The following is a 7,713-nucleotide window of genomic DNA, read 5'->3' on the forward strand; positions in this document are numbered from 1 at the left end:
AGTCCCTACCAACTGGGGTCATTATGCGGATGAAATGCTGTTCTAGAAGTGCTGGGAATCTGGTGAGTAAACCCCTAGTGCCATTACCATTAATAACAGCACACGCAAGACCGGCAACGCTCGTTGTAAACGGGTGAGATTCAATACGGCAAAACTGAACTGCACTTACAAGAGTCTCAGAAATGGACTGAGTGTACGTAAAGATTTTGAATTTTTAGAATTCCTGATGTGTTATGTGCACAATGGAAACAATTTCCATAATCTATTGCTGTAATCCTTGCGTAAAAGTAGACATGTTTGTCACAAAGGGAGTGAGAGAGTTTGATTCATTGCTACCGGCTACAGTGTGCGCTTTATGGACAGGTGGGTCCGCTGTCGGGCTGCTGGCTCTCCTTCGTGCCTCTGTGTGTCACCCGACACTCCATCCCGTCCTCCCAGAGCTAACTGCTCAGTGAGTGCAGCAGAGCCATTTCTCTCCGCTGAGAACAGAGCACATCACAGCGAGACGAGCAGTTCAGGGCCAAAGGTCACGCTCTGGCACAGCCCGCAGTGTCTGGCTTCTTGATCTGCTACCATATGGTGGAAAGCCCTCTGCACAGCGCCTGAAGCAGGGGTCAGGGACGGGCCTGGCGCTAAGGTTTGTCTTATAGAAAATCAAATTCCAGGATGCTTAATTGCAGAGAAGTGTAGAGAAGAAAAAAAAAACATGTAAAATGTCACCACTTCAAGATATAACCATCGTCCTACCCTGATATTTGTATGTGCTCATCCGTGCACTGGACACGCTTGCACAACGCGAAACACGCAGGTCAGCACCCGCGTCCGCATCGGGCAGGACACACGCCTCACGCGTCACGTGTGGCTGCGTCCCTGCTGTGGCCTCTCGCTTTCCCTGTTGGAGAACCATTGCAGTGAGCGTTTCCTTGTAATACATATTTTGGAATGTATTTCTTTAGGCAAATGAAATAAAAGTAGATTCATCGTGTTGACAAGCATGGACTCTTAACTTATACTTTAGTGTTTTTTTTTCTTTTTTAAAGTTTACATTTAAGTTACAGTTTACATTCAATATTATTTCATATTAGTTTCAGGTGTACAGCATTCTGGTTAGACAATCATACACTTTATTTCCAGTCCCCACCAGCACCATACAGTTATTACAATGCTGTTGACTATATTCCCTGTGCTGTACTTTACATTTCAGTGACTATTTTGCAGCTACCGTATTGTACTTCTTAATCCCTCCGCCTTTTCCCCTCGGCCCCCAGCCTCCCTCCTTCCTGGCAACCATCTGCCTGTTCTCCTGGTTAGACAATCATACACTTTATTTCCAGTCCCCACCAGCACCATACAGTTATTACAATGCTGTTGACTATATTCCCTGTGCTGTACTTTACATTTCAGTGACTATTTTGCAGCTACCGTATTGTACTTCTTAATCCCTCCGCCTTTTCCCCTCGGCCCCCAGCCTCCCTCCTTCCTGGCAACCATCTGCCTGTTCTCTTTATCTGTGAGTCTGTTTCTGTGTCTTTCTCTCGGACTTATTTTATTTAGCATAACACCCTCTGGCCGATCCCTGCTGTCGCAGGTGGTAAGATTTCATTTGTTTTACAGCCAAGTAATATTCCATATCTTCTTTATCCACATGCCTATTGGTGGGCACTTGGGCTGCTTCCATATCTTGGCTATTGTAAGTAGTGCTGCAATGAACATAGGGGTGCATATATTCTTTCAAATTAGTGTTTTGGGCCTGGTGTGGTTCAGTGGTTGAGTGTCAACCTATAAACCAGGAGGTTGAGGTTCGATTCCCGGTCAGGGCACATGCCCGGGTTGTGGGCTCGATCCCCAGTAGGGAGCGTGCAGGAAGCAGCCTATCAATGATTCTCATCATTGATGTTTCTGTCTCTCCCTCTCCCTTCCTCTCTCTGAAAATCAATAAAAACAAGCAAACCATATTCAAATTAGTGTTTTGGGTTTCTTCAGACATATACCCAGAAGTGAAAGTGCTGGGTCATAAGGCAGTTTCATTTTTAATTTTCTGAAGAACCTCCATACTGTTAATGGCTGCACCAATTAGCAATCCCACCAACAGTGCACGAGGGTCCCCTTTTCTCCACATCTTCACCAACACTGTTTCTTGATTTATTGATGATAGCAATTCTGACAGGTGTGAAGTTATGTCTCATTGTGGTTTTAATTGCATTTCTCTGATGATTAGTGACGTCGAACATCTTTTCGTATGTCTCCTGGTCCCCTTTGGAGGAGTGTCTGTGCAGGTCCGCTGCCCACGCTTTAATTGGATTGCTTGGCTTGTTGGTGAGGTGTCTGCGTTCTCTATAAATGTTGCACATCAACTCTTTATGGGATGGATGTCTTCTTTCACTCAGTGGCTTGCATTTTTGTTCTGTTGATGCTTTACTCTGCTGTGCAAAAACTTTTTAATGTGATGTAGTCCCATTTACTTATTTTTTCTTTTGCTTCCCTTGCCCAAGGAGACATGTCAGAAAAAATATTTCTAAGAGATATGTCAGAGATTTCACTGCCTATGTTTTCTGCTAGGATTTTCATGGTTTTAGTCTTACCTTTAAGTGTTTAATCCATTTAGTTTATCTTGTATATGGTGTGAAATAGTGGTCCAGTTTCATTTTTTGCATGTATCCGGCCAATTTTCCTAGCAGCATTTATCAAGTAGATTGTCTTTAACCCATTGTATGTTCTTGCCTCCTACGTCATATATTTATTGAGCATACGTGTTAGTTTCCGGGCTCTCTATTCTGTTCCACTCATCTATCTATGTAGCTGCTTTCATGCCAGTCCCAGACTGTTTGTATTACGATGGCCTGTAGTATAGTTTGATATCAGGTAGCAGAATATCTTCAACTTTGTTCTTCTTTCTCAAGATTGCTGTGGCTACTTGGAGATTATTTTTTTGTGATTCCACACAAACTTTTGAATTATTTGCTCTGTGAAAAACACCATTGGTATTTTGATAGGAATTGTGTTGAATCTATGGACTGCTTTGGATAATATGAACATTTCATCTAGGTGAATTCTTCCTATCTATGAGTGTGATGTATGCTTCCATTTATTTGTATCTTCTTCAGTTTCTTTCTTCACTGTCTTATAAGTTTTCAAGTCCAGGCTTTTTACTTCCTTGTCTTACCTGAAACTTTAAATCATGCCCCAACTTTCCGCTTAAGGTCAAAGTTAGGTAAACAACAAACCCCGCTCTGCGCCCTGTTCTGCCCCTGCAACCTCGCTATCACACCGCCCTTTCTGGCTGTGTGTGTACTTACTTTAAATTATCTCTCAGGACACAAAGTAGAGCTTTCAGTTAGAAAGTTCTACTACTCTGTTACATACGTTAATGTCTTCAGAAGGCGACCACAGTGTCTCCGCTTACTGTGTGCTGTTAGAAAAGAGAGTCCCCCAAACGCCACGTCTGCAGCGGCCAGGTGGGGGCTCCCTGTGCCAGCAGGGACACGTCTAGGGTGACACGGGAAGTATGCTCCACCCCCTCCCACGGACACAAGTGAGCAAGTCAGACCCGGACTTGTAAGACGTGTCAGAACATTGCCCACCAAACAAAACCCACATGTGGGCCAAGGGGTGACCAGGTGTGACCCTCAGAAACTCCCCATGAGGTTCAGGAAGGCAAAGGGAGATCTTTATTTCATGCGGGGAGACGAGGCTTAGCAGACCGGCCCAGGCCACCCCGTGAAGGTCAGCATATCTGTGGCTTTTCAGGGGTTTTCAGCCTATGGCTGTGGCAAGTGTCACAATCATTTCTTACTCATGACAGAGAAAGTACCGAGCGCCTGAATGACGTGTCCCCCACCCCATTTCAGGAACTTCACTGAGCAGATGTGACCCTCTCACATGCTAAGCCATCGCTCCTTCCATACGTCCCGTCCGTGTGGGCACTGACCACGGATGTCCGGCTTCTGCTAGGAGGGGATCTCCCTTCTCAGGTTCCTGCTTCCTGTCTCAGCTGTCACCTGAAGCCTCCCCATCTGCAGACAGGCCTCAGAGTTCACAGGGCGCGGGAGGAGGGGAGGTGTGGGGGGGACGGAAGGGGCGCCGCGCTGTGCCTGTTAGATTCTGGGACACATTTGAGGTGACACTGCTGGGTTTTAAGCATTAAGTGTGTATCTTGCACAAAGACTTGGTTTCTTTCTTACTTTTTTGTTAATTCTCACCCAAGGATATATTTTTTCCATTCATTTTCAGAGAGAGTGGAGGGAGGGTGGGAGTGGAGAGAGAGAGAGAGAGAGAGAGAGAGAGAGAGGAAAATATCAATCTGAGAGAGACACATCAACTGGTTGCCTCCCCAAAGTGCCCCAGCTGGGGGCGGGGAGCGAACTTGTAACCCAGGGACACGCCCTCCTTGAACCCTCGACCTTTCGGCGCGCAATATGATGCTCTAACCACTGTGTCACACCAGCAAGGCTGGTTTCTTTTTTGAGTTAATGTAGTATTGTCACTGAGTCATTGCTGTCCACCCCCCATCCATGAGTTTTTTTTGGGGGAAAACCACTCTTTTTGAAACCCAAGGAGGCCTGTGCTGCTTGAGTAGGGGCTGGCAGAGGGGTGGGGGTGGCGGAATGAAAGCAACACCCTTGCCATTTAGAAAGGGGCCAAGCCACACTGGCCCCCAGCCTGTGCCAGGGGGCCGGTCCTGCAGATCTGGGGCACAAATAATGCTTGCCCTATTTGAGTGCATCTTTGAAGCACCTGGCCCCTTTATTTTGCTTTCCAACTTCAGTTTCTTTTCAAAGATCGCAAATGTAAAGGCCTGCAGGGGACAAGCAGGGCATGCAAACAATGAAGCTGCAGGGGCCCCGAAAGGGTGCAATCTGCGGTCCCAGTGCCTCCCTTTCAGCTGATGGTTACCTGGTGTGTGTGTGTGTGTGTGTGTATGTGGGTGTGTGTGGGTGTGTGTGTGGGTGTGTGTGTGTGTGTGGGGGGGGTGACTGTAGGCACATGGTGGCCAAATCCCATTTGCCAAGTCCCCTGCTTTGAAAGGCTGCGATGACTCTGACTTCTCCTAAGACACCCCCGGTCCAAGGGCGGGCCGCCTGCAGCAGCGTGGAGCTCCGAGCAGCCTGCCTGCGCCCTGCAGCCTCGGGCGGGCTGTGGGTGTAAGGCGGATGAGCCTGCTATTTAATAAAGTCACCGTCACCTGCATTATTCCGGTTCAGGGGAAGGTTTAGGGGTGCAATCATGGAGAGCCCGGGGTAACAACATAGCCCCCTAGGTCTGGGGTTCCAGCAACTGACACTGGTGAGTGCTGTCTGGGACCATGGCAGCATTGTGATCAGTGAAAAACGTGGGTGGTCTTTCACACTGTGAGTGAAGTGGGGTTCTTGGGGGTACTGCGGGAACAAGCATTTCTGGAGCCCCCACAGGAGGATGAGATGTGGGGAAAGCTCTATTCCCGTGGGATTACAGCCCTTCAGTAAAGCCAGGAGCACACTCAGAGTCCAGGGTCCTTCCCAAGTTGCAGCTGGGTCTGGGTCAGCATCAGGCTAGCTGCAGTCCATTCGTCCATTGGGGGGGGGGCCCACGGCCGTGGGCGACCTGGACGAATGCAGGGGAGCCCCACAAGCTGAGTCACACAAGTCCCAGGAGTCCCAAGAGCAGCAAGAGCACAAGAGCAAATTCATTTGTTCAGGTGATGGAATGTCCCCGATTTCATGCCCTTGCAGTAGCCACGCCCATTCTGGCCAACCACCTCTGTCCCCAGCAGTGATGGACAGCAAGCACCTGCCCTCTGTCCCCCCAACTTTCTAAGCATGTGTCCATCGTCCTGCCCAGTGCCTTGGGGAGTGTGAAGTGCTTGCTGGAGAAGCTGCCCACCTGGCACGCCTAGGCTGGCTGCCCGCTTTGTTCCCTTCCTGGCAGGAACTAGGCTAATGACAATGGTATCGGCATCAGCAGGGCAAGTGCCCGTCACTACCTTTGTCAACAGCCTGCGAAGGTGACAAAGGCTGAAGGTGAGCAGGGGCGCGGGGGTGGGGGCCTCTCCCACTGCCCTCCTGTGGCCGGGGGAAGTGTGCTGTCCCAGACACAGCTTCTGTGTTGTCTACACTGATGTACCTTTGTCAACAGCCTGCTGTCTGCTGGCTGAAGGTGAGCAGGGGCGCGGGGGTGGTGGCCTCTCCCACTGCCCTCCTGTGGCCGGGGGAAGAGTGCTGTCCCAGACACAGCTTCTGTGTTGTCTACACTGCAGGGTGGGGTTGGGGGTTTCTGGTGGAGGCCCAACCTCGCCTCAGGAGAAAATGTTTCTTTCCTGAGGTGAGGGCTTTGGGGCCATTTTGACTGACGTAATAAACCCATGTGAAGCCATATCCTATGTCAGAAAGGTGGTTTCCCTGCAACGGAATACCTTAAAGGTGTGAGCAAAGTAGAGCAGCCCAGTAGCTGTCAATCAGCTCTCGTCCTCAGAGCTGGCTCAGTGCCAAAGGGAACTGGCCCTTGTCCCCTCCTCAGGTCTGCCCAGCAGCCTCCTCCGGGAGGAGGGGCTGAGGCCTGGAGTGCAGGCCGACTTCTAGGGTTATAAATGGGGGGGGGGGGGGATGGGGCTAGGATGTCAAGTAAGTCATACTTGCAACATTTCCTGGGGACCTGGAAAAAATACATTTAAAAAGAACAATGCCTAAGTCTCAATCACTTAAACAGACTTTATCCAATCGCAGCAACCCTCATTTTATATCCCACCCAGAAAGAAAGAAAGGAAACAACAGCAAACAAACGCAGCGGGGAGTGCCTGGCGCCCGGGACGATAACACACACTGAGTTTCAGGAATGCCAGGTGAACAAACAGCCACTTCTTGGAATCCCAGCGCTGGCCGATCTGCAGCGCTCCTCTGCCAGGAAGCCGCCGGGAGGCGCCAGGCCAGCTCTCTCGGTTACTTTTCTTATCTTTCTCCTGCAGAAGAGCCTGCCCGGGCTTCCAGGAATCCTCCGCCGCCCACTGTCCGGCCTCTCCAAGGCCTGGGCTAGCTAGAAAGGAGGTGTCAGTGCAGCACCCCGCGCAGCTTCCATGTAGCAGAGCGCGAACAGCCTGTAATGCTGTCGGTCCCAAATGGTCACATCACAGCAATGTCTCTTAAACGTCCTCAAGGTCTCTTCCAGCTTTGTTATTCTATTTATTTCTGGAAAACAAGCTTTTTACATATGCATATTTAAATAAATAAAACATTTCAAAATAGCATAAGAAATATGGGCTCTCCCTCCATATTCGTGCTCACCTCCCAGGGTGGGTTTTGCAGCCCCTACTCTGACCTCCATCAAGGGGTAGCTTGGATGGGGCTCAGAGGGACCCTGTCAGGGCCACCAGGAGACCTTAGGGCTGGAGGCCAACCCCCAGAGGCCAATGGAAATGGGGAAGTCAGAATCTTTCTGGCGGCCTGTAGATGGCGCCAGGGGAAAGGGATTCCAAGACTCGTTTCCCAAGCTTCTGGGACTGGAACCTGGGGTCCGGGCGGAGCGGGAGCGCACCTGGTGCAGCACCAAGGTGCTTTCACATGCTCCCCTCACCCCCACCCCCCGCCCGGCTGCTCCGAAAGCCTGAGAGGACTGGGTGGGGTGGAATTACAAGCCGTGGGTGCAAAGGGGCGCCTGCAGCGGACGTTTACCAAAGGACGCAGGAGCGGCACGGGGCTCAGACCCGCTCGCTCCAGGCAGCTCGCCGACACTCACCCGCGGCAC

The sequence above is a fragment of the Myotis brandtii genome, unplaced genomic scaffold (assembly GCF_000412655.1).
Source record: "Myotis brandtii unplaced genomic scaffold, ASM41265v1 scaffold760, whole genome shotgun sequence".
NCBI lineage: Eukaryota > Metazoa > Chordata > Mammalia > Chiroptera > Vespertilionidae > Myotis > Myotis brandtii.